The 14,709-nt window shown below is 33.8% G+C and overlaps 1 long non-coding RNA gene across 2 annotated transcripts; it reads right to left on the reverse strand.

The window, feature by feature from the left end:
• Positions 1-8: 8 nt before the first annotated feature.
• Positions 9-9,941, reverse strand: LOC148625590 (uncharacterized). Of its 2 annotated transcripts, none has more exons than XR_015919953.1 (3): positions 8,788-9,941; positions 1,666-2,708; positions 9-465 (listed from the first exon to the last, which is right to left on the reverse strand). It is a non-coding gene; the product is annotated as an uncharacterized LOC148625590 (long non-coding RNA). The 2 variants fall into 2 exon arrangements; XR_015919952.1 differs by having other exon boundaries at positions 2,500-2,708; positions 8,788-9,914.
• Positions 9,942-14,709: the final 4,768 nt, after the last annotated feature.

Raw genomic sequence — 14,709 nt, forward strand, 5'->3', positions numbered from 1 at the left:
CGCTCGTAGTGAGTGTGCAGGAGATATGAACAAACTTGTGAACAGATTTAGCTATGCAACAGATAGTATCATTGCGTGTTATACAAGACATTGTTTAGAAAAGTACAAATCATACTCCTATGTATGTAAAGGTACTGAGCAAGATCACTGGGGCAAAGACTTAATGCCAGATGTGGAAGCAAAATGCTTGTACATGACAGAGGATGATGAGAGACTTAGGTGTAATATAATCAACATTCGATTTGGACGGACAAACTTGGTTAAGACTCGTTTTGGGACAGTGACGCAAAAGTGTGAGGCTGTAAACCGCGGCTTTGGAAAGTCAGATCCAAAAGAATCCACTCACCTCAGCAGCTATTCTGCTCCTACGAATTCAAACTACTGTCTGACTACAAGTGCATGCAGGATTAATCATGGACCAGAGAAATCTTGCCACTTCCGACAAATTCACATCCAGTCACCAAGCTGAAAAGACAAAATGAGAAATATGAATATGATAAACAGACAAAAGACACCAAAAGTGAAGAAAGTAGAGTTGTTTCTGCAATCAGGAATTTTATGACTCAATACCGGATGAGCCTGAAATATATAAACAAGAGGCTCCCCAGAGCCAAAATCGCTCATCTGTTTAAATTTTTGCCTTTCAAAGGCAATAACTGTAACAAAAAGTTGTTGGACAACTATGACTCCATGAAGACTTTGTTAGGACATATCATGAGGATTATTTCATCAATCAAAAGTTTCATTCTATCTATTATAGTTTTCAAAATATTGACTGAAAAGTGCACAAAACGTAATTTTTTGCCTTTCAAGGGCAATATGGAGTCGTCTGACAACTTTGATCCCTGAAGACTTTTGTAGGCCTTATATTAGTTATAATAATTTCAGCAATTGAAAGTTTCATTCTATCTAATATAGTTTTCAAGATATAGGCTGAAAACTGTAAAAAAAAAAAAAGAAGGCATTTTTCACCTCTGAAGGGCAATGGCCCTGACATGGAGTTGTCTGACAACTTTGATCCCTCAAAGACTTTTTTAGGCCTTATAATAAGGATATTTCAGCAATTAAAAGTTTTGGCAAAACCTAACGGTTTTGGAGATACATGTTGTATATGCAACAATCTGATGTCTGACCCCTATGTTCTATTTTTAGTAATGGTGGCCATGTTTTTTTTAAATTCAAACTCATATTAAGTATTTTCATTTCACGTCATTTAAAGACATGCAATTTGTGTTATTACTAAGAGCACTGAAGATGAAGTGTGTAGATTTCAGATATTTAATATCACAAATCTACATGTACCTACCATATTTGACTGCACAAGGCAAAAAATAAGGGCATCATGTTAATATAGTATTAATATATGGCTTTTTCTGTATTGGCCCTGTTACATGCCCGAGGTATTAATAATGGCCATTACAGCCATCCGAGGCTATTATTAATACAAAGGGCATATTACAGGGCCAATATGGAAAAGGCTTTGCATTGATACTTTTTTTAACCATATTTATATCTATTACTGAAACATATGCTTCCACCTTAATTTAAAATAACTCAGTATCTCGATGAATCAAAAATTTATGAAAATAAATCATGATGGTTTTGTTTCTAACAATCACCCCCCCCTTAAAAAAAATTTAATCTATAGTACAAGATTAAACATACCTAATAATTCAATATACTCAGTTCCAGTACCATCTTTCAACAACTTTAAATCTCCTAATCTAATTACATGTAATTGAATTAGGTCACTCATAATTAAAGTTGTCACTTATTAAAGGTAAGAAATGTTCACCATTTTGAATGGTCAACTATTAATGCCCCATACTAAAATTAGTAATGCATGGCTATGATTTCCTAGTGACCGACTGTAGGAATTTCCAAATCGTAATTACCAGTTGTAAATGATGGGCATTTCTATACATTTTATGTTGGATAATAAAATTCTCCAAAACCTTTAAAGTTTGGACAAACAGAGAAGACAAGTAATAGTTAGAATTGCAAACTAATTCTTGGTCTATTTATTAACAATTGACATTATTTCTACCTTACATCTACTCTACATGAATTTTCACTGATACATGTAGATTTTAATATGTAGGAATTAATATACATTTGTACATGTACATAGATAAGCTAAACTGGTCATTGTGCCCTGTACAAGTAATACAAATGTACAATCTCCCTTGCATAACTACTATTTATCCTGTCACATAATATTTGTCTGAACAAGGTTTAATTTAATATACATGTATATACATGCATCTTCATATGTAGACTGCTCTGATGTCATTGGATGAATATATATATATAATAAGGTTAAGATTACCTTTTGGTAAAAACAAATTCATCTTTTCTGATAGTTTTCAAGCCTTTTTTTTACTTACATTTATTTCAAGCAGTGAATGTAATGTTTTTAAAAACTTCAGGAAACACATAGATGTATGTATATGTACATGTATCTCCGTTGTTCCACTGTTGCTGTTGTCAAGAACCTACCTCGCCTTGGAAAAAATATAACTCCAAATGTATTATCCAAATCAAAGCATAGCTTTTCTAAGATTGGAAAGGCAATCATTGTCTTGTTTGCAGCTGTCAGCTGTGTCTGAATTTTGTTTACGTCACATGATAAGTGTAAAATATTCCCACCATCCATCAAGAACTGTAATATTTCCAGTATCTGTACACATTAATCGAACAGGCCAAAACTGAAAAAGATTTTGCTACAGATGCTTTTAAGGTTATAAATGTGAAGCCTTGTGAAGTACTATAAAGTTATAGACCATTATGAAAGCCTTGTGAAGTACTATAAAGTTATAGACCATTATGAAAGCAAGGGGAAAGGGGGGTATGGGATTGGGATTTTGAAAAAAAAAAAAATAGTATTTCTTTCAACTATTGCAAACAAAACTTGTGCAAAAAATAATGTACTGTTGAAATTACAGAAAATGTGAAGACTGCAGGGGAGGTAACTCATTTTGTATGAACAATGATAATTTTAAAATTGGAATACACACATGGTTCTACAAATTTGAGACCTGTTAAAATGACAGTTATGTCAAATTAATTGTGGAGTAGAAATTTATATTTTGAAATACATTTTCCAATCAAGTTTAAAGAGTTCTGTGCTACAATGGGTTGATCATCAGCCCAAAGTAGTACTCCTGTTGGTGCCACAGGGCTGATGCATCAGCCATGTCAAAAACTTGTTTTCTAGGTGTCAAAGTAGCAAGGCCTTTGTGAAGACAAATCATGCCATTTAGAGGCAAAAAAGGGGCAGGTCCATAAAAGAAAGTTCTGGTAGTTCACCAGTCATTTTATCAATCAATATTATTTTTTTTTATAATTTACTTGGCTGGATGACTGGCGGGCCTAGTGTCAACAAGTTTTTTTCTTATGCTGTTACATGTAATGGTTATCATAACGATTAAAACACTGACAGTTACATATTATCTTAATGAAAAGCTTATGTACCCTTTAGTGCTAGACAAGAAGTTATATGAATTCAATAAACAGTGTACACACATTCATTTAAATATATGAGCCTATGCTGATATGAACCTCATTTTCCCAATTAATTGTTTTTCTTTCAAGATTGCAATTGAAACGTTATATGATATATATCAGCTGCTAGAAATAAATGTTTGATTTATAATTTTTGTCCTATTTTTCTATTATTACTTCTTTGGCCACACGTCTGGTCCTCCCAAAACAAGCTGCAGGCATTGTTTTGCTCTAGGCATGCAAAACTCGTACAGGAAGATGATAGTTGAGATCAACAAAAACCACTTATAACTTATGCCCCATCTTAATAAACCCACACCAAAGTTTGACACAAACTCATCCATTTGGAGCCGGGATTATCAAGTTCCTCACTCATTAAATCTAGGCATTCCTTGCAATTCGTTTCCATACACAGGTCATAATTTACTTCACATAAGTCAATAAAATCAACACTGTAAATTCCATATTCATATTGTTAAAAAATGACACATACATGTATAAAGTGATAGCAATAGAAATAATAATAAAGTTTTTTAACCATTGTACATTTAGCTTTGTCAAACTTAAAAACCTCTATCACAACAATCAGACTTTAGGCAGAACAAAAGGTGAAGTGTTCCCCTCCCAAAAAAAAAAGGCACAATCGGCATTGTCTTTGTCCATATATCAAATAGTTGGAAAGTTAATCACTTGTAATATAACGTGAATTTTAAAATCTGTCAAAAGCTTTCTTAATTTCTTAAAAATAGCAATGGGAAACAAGTGTGTGGTATTCATTCCACCCTCTTGACGCCTCTTATTGGAGTCGTCATTGTCACGTTATACAATTGTTGCACAACGAATGTCACAGAACAACAGCTAGAAAAACATTTTTGAAAATACATCTGGCACTCTCTTAGTGAAAATTCTGGCAGTCAAAGGGTAAAACCCAAAAAATAAGAATCGTTCGTGGAAGGAAACAATAAATATGTTTCATACACTGCTGTCAACAAAAAATTTAATTTCTCCACTCTTCACAGTGGAGTCACCATTTCAAAAATTGTCTGTAACTAACTTCTCCTGTTGGTATACCAAGGTATTTTGAATGGTTCTAGCAGTTTAATAACATCTCAGTAACTGACAGAAATAAGAATTGAAAACTATTGAAATGGAGCACTCTTATCCCAGTTTTCACTTCGGTGGAGTCACAGTGGAAGACACGAGTGACTCCACTATGAAGAGTGGAGAAATTAAAATTTTAGTTGACAGTAGTGTATGAATCACAACATACCATTTATGCAATGGTAGTATGATGGCATTCAATTGTTTTCTTGTAAAAAAAAATGCCATCCCTTTAATACCGTCCTGTCATTCTGACATCTGGAAAATCAATGAAGCATTCTTACCCTTAGCAAAAAATCCCTATCACTATCAGTATCTTAACACCCTTGCGTTTTTAACATTGCCTAGAGAAAAAGGGACAATAGAAATTAAGATAATTATAATTCATATTGGAGGGCTTGGCCTCAGGTCACCACGGGGCTTATCTCTAAATCAATCCTTTAGCTAATATGGCCCACATACAAAATTAGTCCATATTTCCTCTGACCCTGCAACTCTCCTCTTTTTTATTTGGATATTGATATGTAGGGTTGGGTCAGAATGATGTGTCATACAAAAAATTGGAGATTCAGCAGTACCACAGAGTACAGCCCTTCAACCGCTTGTAATGACTTTCAAGTTGAAATTGTGCATGTCACACATACCTAGTTCGTGGATCGTTATGGTGTATCCATCTGCACCATGAAAACTGATTTATTCAATGGATCATAGTTTTCCTTTCCTCATTTGTCTACCCGGACTAGACTTTTTATGAGCAACTCGGCAGGTGTTTCTAGAAAAGCAGGACGCTTACCCTACCGGTGCACCTGGTCCATGCTCCCAGTTTTTAGTGGAGTCTGAGTTGTTCACTTGCTTTTGTTACTTAGTATGTATGATTTTAGTTACTGTATCAGTGTGAGAAACCATTTTTTTCCCCAACTTGCCATTCTGGCTAGTGGAATATTGATCTTGCTAGCCAAATATAAATTCAACTACCCACATTTTTTGTGTTTTTTTTCTGTACTATCATCTGTTTTCTCTTGGATTTGACTATCTCCTGCATTTCTTTTTCTTTCTGCAACTATCTTTTCATTTGTTTTTAAATTCATCAAAGACTTTTCCATTTTCGAATATTCCCTCCCATCTAAGTTTTTCATGTACTTTACAGTAACAAAATAAATACTGCATTTCTGAACTCATATTTCAAAAATAAAATTATATTTCAACAGATTCATCATTATGAAACAAGAAATCATTTGCTTCTTGTTCATATTTATTTTGACAATAAACAACTCATTTGCAAGGTAACAAATCTTAAATTGCCAAGATAACTTTGTTTGAATACTAATACGAGATCAGGACCGTTGCCTAGGTTTTGGCGCATCCCATTTACCAGAAATTAAAATGGCAGATGATAAACAATGCTTTACAAGTCAATAAAATTGTGCATATCATGCCAAAATTCACTTGAAATATTCAAGCTAAACTTCTTAAAATGCAAGGAACATATTTTTAATGTATGATGTTAACGAATGTTTTACTAAATAACCCGTTGGCTGGTTAACTTTCCTTGGAACTTGCCAATCAAATGATGGTCACCAAATTGATGAGTGTAAGCAAATGAGAACTCTCCAAAATACACATCTACTCGTTCTTGGCGAGCGGTGGTTTCCCATACTGCTCTATGTTCTTTGTTGTGAATGTCTGTTTTCCATGTCTAGTCTTTGTCCCTGGATTACATTCTTTTGATTACCAATATAACCTTGGTTCCCTTGATTACTCTTCGATTCTGGAATCATTTTCCTGTATGCCAATGGTCTCGGTAGCCCAAAATAGAAGGCGCCACGCCCTTCTGCCCTTACGCCTTTTCTGATACACCCTTGTGCCTTTTTTGCAATGGTAAGTTCCGAACAGGTGGTTTTTTGCATGACCGATTGATTTCCTGTCATAAATATTACAACTACAGTCATGACACGTACCTGAAGTTTACCTAGAGAATACAATCATGTCATTAAAATCAATTAGTGTAGATTAAACTTCACAGGTATTAATTACCAGATATCAGTTACAATTTACCTTTTGTTTTGTGTAATTGATTAACATAATTAGTTTGAAGTAGGTGATGAAAACCTCAGTGTGTGCCCGCCACTTGGGTGGTATGATTGATCTCAACAAGACTACTCTATGTCACAGCTGATAAATGTATATAACGTGCGTTTTGAGTCAGTTTTTAGTTATTCATAAACCACTATGCCTTCACAGAAACGATGTTTAGCTCAACTTGCCAGCGACAAGCAGAAAGTTGCAAAGACGAACACATCTATCAGATCGTTCTTCAACACAGACTCAACTCGGCACCAGTCATTTTATATTTTTTTTCAAATAAATATTTATGTGACCACGTACATGTACTGATAACATTAAATTTTCGAACAAAAGTTTAAAAAATACATAATTTTAAAAGTTCGATTGCTTGTTTGAACCAGTACGGCAGCTGACATGATTTTATCGTGACCTATGACATGACTAAAAATAGATTTCTTAAAATTACTCATAAAAACTCGCTGCTCGTTAGATTTTAAAAGATTTAGTTACTATTTATTGGATTAAATATTTATGAAAAAGTTTCGAACGTTGTGCAAACAAAATTTATTACAAGATAGACAATGACGAATAATGTATACTCACACGGAGATTGGAAGCCGATTTGCAAATAATTTGACTTCTCCGTGGAATTTTCTCCATAATTAAAATTTATAAAATTTATATCTGAATTTCATAGCCAAAAAACTAAAGGACAGCAACCTATCCTTAATCACAAACCACTGCAGAGACCATCGACTTGCACTAGCCTGTAGAAAAAGCTTCAACTCCTTACCAATCATGAAGAAAACTGATGAAACATTAGATAAAATCTACAAGTATTACAAGTATAGTTGCGTCCATACAGCCAGTCAGAAAATGGTTCAAGCTGCCTTTAACCAAGCACCACTGATGGTTATCCCATGACCAAGCAGTTTCCAGCATAGTTAGATCCTATAAAGCTATTTTTGTTGACATAGGGATGTCAGGTATAAGCAGTGACCCAGTTGGTAATGGTATCCTGAAGAGTCTTAAAGACCAAACTACACTTAGATCACTCTTGTTGCTGGCAAATACACTACCACACATATCCACTTTATCACTGGTCTTCCAACATAGAGATGTTAACCTCAGCACGGTAAAATCAACAGTAGACAAAACCATCAAGATGTTAGAAACCAGATAAACCCAAGATGGACCTTGGCAGCTGAAATACTCCCAGATGTCATCTGATCTACAATTGACAACTACTCTAAGTTCTGACTTCAACACAAAAGTCAAAGAACCATTCCTCACCAAATTGACTACCAATATCCAAGACGGGTTTGTTGACACAGACATCATTGACCAGCTTTCAGTCCTGGATCTTAGTGCATATAGTAACTATCAAAATATTTTCATATAAACCATAAGAGGTGGGGTTCAGCAGCTACACATAGTTTTCAGAAAGAAGAATTCAAACAAAAAAAACAAAGAAACAAAGAAAATTACATACATAGGAAATGAAACAAACAACTTGACATGGTAATCATGCGAACCAAAAAAAAAGTGCCCTTTTCCAACTACAAAGGTGCCCGTCTGCTGAACAGCACCCTGCCCCTTTCAATTTCTAGCTGGAGCACTGAATGCTAATACCAAATTAGCTACAAAAATTACATTATGGAAGGAACGGAGCAGAAACGCTTTTTAAAACTGGAATCTAACAGAATATTTCAAAATTTCACAGAAAAATCATGTGTGCACTACCCATCCCTTCCAAAAGTAACAAGCTCTCTATTACGGTTCAAAAATTTTAAAACATTTTAAATGTCAACAAAACACGTCTCTCATGGAAAATGATCAAAACTTCAATAAAAAAGATAATTCTGTAGCAAATTTGGTATCAGCATACAGGAAAATGATTTCAGGTAGGTAGGTGTGACATGCACAATTTCAACTTGAAAGTCGTTACAAGCAGTTGAAGGGCGGTACTCCGCGGTACGGCTGAATCTCCAACTTTGTGTATGGCACATCATTCTGACCCCAACCCGACATATCAATATCCAAATAAAAAAGAAGAGGGTTGCAGTGTCAGAGGAAATTCGGACCAAGACAAAATGACCCGGGGTGCATTTCTTTTACCTGAATCTGAAAAATGTTTCAGTTCAATGTTTCAAAAAACAGAAACATGATTCCGTGATTAAAAATACAACATTTGAGAAACTGTAACATGTTTCAGTTTCTATCAAATCAAACATGTTTCAAAAGTAACAAAATGGCTTGGTAGCGAAGCAAAATAATATCGGGACCGGTTTCGGTTTGTGTTTCAGTTTGAAACATCAATCACTTATGTTTCAAATGTTTCGATATCATGTTTCTGTTTCAAGTAAAAGAAACAATGAAACATGAAAATGATTCAGAATCATGTTTCAGATTCGGGTAAAAGAAATGCGCCCCCGAAATGTTTTTAAAATGGGCGTCCTTGATTTGATTGTAGGTTAGTGAGGTCTTACCGCTGATGAATCTGCGAGAGCAATGTACATTTTGTAAGTCAGCAAAAATTACACTATGACGATTTCAAAAGTTGTACAGAGCTTATATTTTCTGTTTGATTTATCGACTTTAAATAAGGTTTACTTGACTTGATTACCTGCCTGTACTGCCATTACACATTCAAATCGTCTCGGGTCTTAATTATCCTCAATTATGAAAAGGTCCGATAAATTCCTTATAGCAAAAGGATGGTTACCTGTTTGGAATGACTTATGTTCGGATAACAGTCAGAAAAAAAACGCATATGGGTGTGGCTATCTTTCGAGGTTCTGTTGTGGAACATTCAAGTCCCAAATAATCGTAGAATTTTTCATGAGAAAATTTTGCTTTTCAATCCTTTGAATAAGTGTCTTTCTTTATTGAAATGGTGGTAAAATCTCAACGAAAATGCTGCTGTTGATAATGTATTACACTTACCCTAAAAATGAACCTCTTTTCCTGGTTCCCCCAACATACCCATGTTTCAAAACAACTTTTTTCACTTGAGTATTATATAATAAGGGCGAAATTTGATCGGGAGAATTTTTTTTTTATCAAATTAAACTTAAAATACAACTGACCAATCGATTGACCAGCAAAAAATGACACTATATAACCTCCGATATTAAAAAAATGCCTCATAACTTAATCAATAATTTCGACCAAACAAATTCTACTAACGTCGGAAAATATCGTATTCGCCCAAAACGGCCAGGGCGCATATATATATATATATATATATATATATATATATATATATATATATATATATATATATATATAGTCATCTGTTATAGGATACATATCACTTTATTTAAAAGTTTTTTTTTGTTTTTGTTTTTTTATTTTTAAAAATATACAATGTAACTACAGGCTTTACTTATGCGTGCTTTAGGTTGTCAAGGAGAGTTAAACATACATAGAAAATTCCTGATTTGCCCTGCTAAATTGACGCACGGGAGCTAATATAACACCCTATTTTATGCTTCACTTGAATTATATATTTTTGCATCGGTTTTGTTTTTAATTTTAATACTATTTCAACCATTGCTTTGCCAATTTTGTTGAGGACACTCAATCCTTCCTAAGTCATGCAAACATGTTAATCTGAAGTTATCTATAGTAAAAGGCAACATTTGGCAATATCATTTATTTGTTTGTGACTAGTACCATTTATTTATACCTGACTATATTTGCAATTCTTATATCACAATTTTTAACTGCTGTTATCTGTCAGTACAGAATCATCAACATAATATAATATAAAAATTGCAATTAATTAATCTTTAAATACATGTACATCAAACCCAAATCAACATCATATTTGCAAGATTTGGAAAAATAAAATGATATTTGGGATATATATTTAAATGTCTGAAAAGACTAAACATCTCGGCCAAATATGGAAAGAATATTCAAGCTTTGCAGATGTCATTGAATTTAATATTAGAAAAGAAACAAGAAATCATTGAGATGGAATCCATATCTGTGCTCAACTCCCTCACTTTCTGGGCAATTATGTATGAAACGTTTTCGGTTTTTAATGCAGCACTCATAATCGATATAAATAAGTACCAGTTGAAAAAGAAGTATGATTTAGATATATTCCAGACACTTTCTCACTGTAAAAAAGGAATTTGACCTTTAGGTCCAAGTTCAATGTCACAGGCCCCTATTCATAGTAACACACAGTTTTTAGGAGATCTACTCCAAGCCAAATATCAGAAGCCCACATTCAATACAAAAAAAGTTACAGTCTGGACACGAGTTTGTCATCGTAACACAACAGAAATTTGACCTTGAGGTCAATGTGCATATAGGCTACTATCCATGGTGGTACATGCCACATATTCTTTTGTTGATCTACCAAGATGCCAGATATCACAAGTCCACATCCAAAACCCAAATTTGTCACCTAAAAAACAGGAATTTAACCTTGGGGTCAAAGTTCGAAGGTCAAAGGCCACTATCTAAGGTACGCGATGCATCGTTTTTAGGTGATCTACCAAAATGCAAAATAGTAAATGCTTACATCGAAAGACAAGAAAGGTTTAGTTACAGCCCAGACACAAGTTTTCTAACCGCGAAAGACATAGTAATCACTATAGCGTAACCTCCATTTTTTGTGGTGGGGTACTTATAAATTAGGTCAAAGATTTGAAATTTGAAATTAACTTTTACATCTCAGTTTACAAAATTGGCTTGAATCTCATTTTTTAATTCTATTTCTTAATAAAAATTAAGCAAGCCAAAGTGGACAAAAATCAATATTTTGTTATATTAAAAAATGGATTTATAATATTACAAAATAATGTTTTAATATTAGAAAAGATTTTTTAATACAAGAAATTCATTTTGTAATATTGAAAATTCATTTTCTAATATTACAAATTCCTGATTTAGTCTTATTATAAAATATCACACATTTTGTAATATTACAAATCGAATTTGTAATATGAGAAAATCAGTCACATTTTTTTAATATTACAAAATGATTTTCTAATATTAAAAAATCGCAACTGAATACGGCAAATCCATTTTCTAATATATATATTAGAAATTCAATTGAATTTTTAATATTAGAAAATGAATTTGTAATATTAGATAGACAACTTCAACATTTGCCATTTATGTCGAATCTTTGTTGAAAGTGGTTTATGGTTTGATACCAGGAAAAGAAAGGACTTTTCAGATTTACAGGCTATAAGAAAAGTAATCATGGTAATAATTATATGTCTAAATACATCTCCAAACATAAAAATATTAGACTGAATGATTGATTGATTGCTGGGGTTTAACGCCCGAGCATCAATATTTCAGCTATATTCAGACGATATTCAGAACATGAAATTGCTGATAAAATGAACATGATGATGATGGTGATGATGAAATGAAAAAGAAATGGGATACAAGGGCAGGAGGGTCGTTAAAATTCAGATTGCCACTAGAAAAAGGAAAGGATAGGTAGGGTCGGGCAATTTAGCCTCCTGTGGCGGGGCGCAGAGGTTCCTACTCCTATTGGATACCATAGCAGGGTTCTTTAACGTGCAAGAAACGTGACATCTTTCCCAACACACTGCACCACTAAGGTTTGCGGTCAGGTTTTCCGTATTATAGCCTGACAACCCCAGCATGTAACACGCCAGGGGTACCCCATTCCACCACCTGATGCACACGTCCCAGTTGCTCTGTGGGCAGAGCGCCTAGCCCCCGGCTAGGTTTCTGAGCACTATGTAGTCGCCTTTTACGACATACTTGGCGCTTCTGCAGGCCTATTCTTTTGACACCCGAACCTGCACCGGGCTAAAAATATTAAAAACGCTTCTATTATGTATTTATAATTAAAATACCCTGTGTAATATCGATTAAAATTTCCGTTCCATTGGCTCCCACTGCAATGTCTCTGATCTTAGGCCTGTCAACCTCAGTTGACTTCCATAGAATTGAAGGGATTTTCCAGAAAGGAAGTGAATGCAAAATGCGTCTACGCTCAAAGTTAACACTTTGAGCATACAGGTGCTTCTCTGTTCTCTCTGGTTTTTTTTTCAAAGGACACAAGCAGGGAAACATAGTGTATGAATCTTTATAGAAGTCAAGAAGCATTCCTCCATCATGTCTGTTTTAAAGATTTTATTCCAACTACAAAATATGAACCACAAAGCATCAAGTTTTAAATATCATTTCAGATACAACAGTATCTTGTTCAATTAATTGAGGTTTATCATCTGGAAAAAATCTTATCAAATGATATTTGTCCATAAGTTGGATAATTACTTATATTGTGCTGAATTGGGACAGGTTGAATTTATAGTGTAATGCAATTACAAAGCATATATACATATACCAGGGATAAACAAGCTTACTTTCCAGTTTCCAAATATCCTAAAATGTGTAATGTACTTACAAAATGTATTATATAGCGCTATAGTACCTGTATACGAATGTTTTGTGAATACACAAAGCGTGGCGTTTTCTGGGTTTCATACGATCTGTCGTTAAAAAGTGCAGTCTCAATTTAATCGGCTAACAAATAAAACAAAGAAAATACTTATCTGACTCATTGTTGGTCATTTTCTTCGGCAAAAAAAGTATGCAATTCACAACTCGATCACAACACAATTTGTCCGTGCACATTAACTGGTGCATTGTTTTGCAAACCAGTCCAATACCAACTACTAGTTCGTCCCCAGAAAGGTTCGCCTCTATTTCAATTTCGTACCAATTTCAAATTCGAAAAAACGTATTTTATATAAATACTTGATCCTTTATAAAAATTTTTTTTTCCATATTATGTCTCCACAATAATTTAGATGGTGTGAATGAACCGTGAAATAAACTGACCTGAAAATGTATCTTTCTGTGTGGACGATGAACGAGTAAAATAAAATTTTGTTTTAATAAGTATAAAGTGCATACTTTTGAATTTTAGTGACCAGTGCTTCCAAAAAAGGATGTTTGAAGGATGTCTGAAGTTACACGATTTTGAATTCATTTTTCAATAGTTTTGCCAAGAGGCCAGTTAATTCTTAAACGGTTCAAGTTTGAATAACCTACTATAGGATCACATAAGCATACATTTCATAGTAAACCACATAGAAATATCAAAAACTCATAAAAAGTTATGTTATGAAGTTTGCTTTCCATTTTCTTTGTTCCTGGCATGACTTCGCGGAGCTTATTGTAAAGTATCTTAAAACACGTGAAGTCTTTAACCTATCTTCACTTACGAACTGTGTGAAAATATAGCGTAAATCAATAAGACGGCTTTAAATACTAATGGATTATTTTTTTCTTCTAACGCATTTTGAAGACATGTCTTCAAGACACACTTGTAGTGTCTTCAAGACGTGTGTCTACAAGACACGTCTTCAAGACATGGCATAGTCCATATCACTGAAATCAGTTTAAAATCCATTTTGGAGACTCCTGATCATTCTTTGACATCATGTCTTCAAAACACGAAAACAATTTTTTTCGGGTGTCTCGAGGAAATTTTTAATTCCAGGGATGTCTTCAAGACATGTGTCTTGAGACATCTCAAGACACAAAATAATCGAAACCAAGTCTCAAGACGTTCCACTTATGTCTCAAGACGTCTCAAGGTCACTGAGGTCTATTTCCAATGTTATTGTATGATGTTTAGTCAGAAAAGAGTTAACAATAATTCTTTACAACTTAAAAACTAATGTGCATGCACTCCATCAAAAACCGAAGTGTATAGAGCATTTGTTTCTTGTTTGATATCACAATGCTGAATAGGTGGCACCATATACAAATTGAAAAATTTTATAAAACAGAAATATAACCCTAAAATACATAAAAAGACTTATAAAACAACAAAGAAAAAAGAAACCAAGACTAAAATAAATAAAAATAAAACAACAATACTATTGTAAAAAACTTGATGCTACTGACATGTTATTCTTTCTGTTGTTTTTTTAAGATTGTCCATTGCAAGATAGTTATATGTGGAATGATGTCCAAGGTCAAATTAAAGACTTCGTGCAAATGTTGCTAAAACCAGTTGCCATG

This window comes from Perna viridis, chromosome 2 (genome assembly GCF_037379345.1).
Source record: "Perna viridis isolate PV_CMFRI_1.1 ecotype Kerala chromosome 2, ASM3737934v1, whole genome shotgun sequence".
Taxonomy (NCBI): Eukaryota; Metazoa; Mollusca; class Bivalvia; order Mytilida; family Mytilidae; genus Perna; species Perna viridis.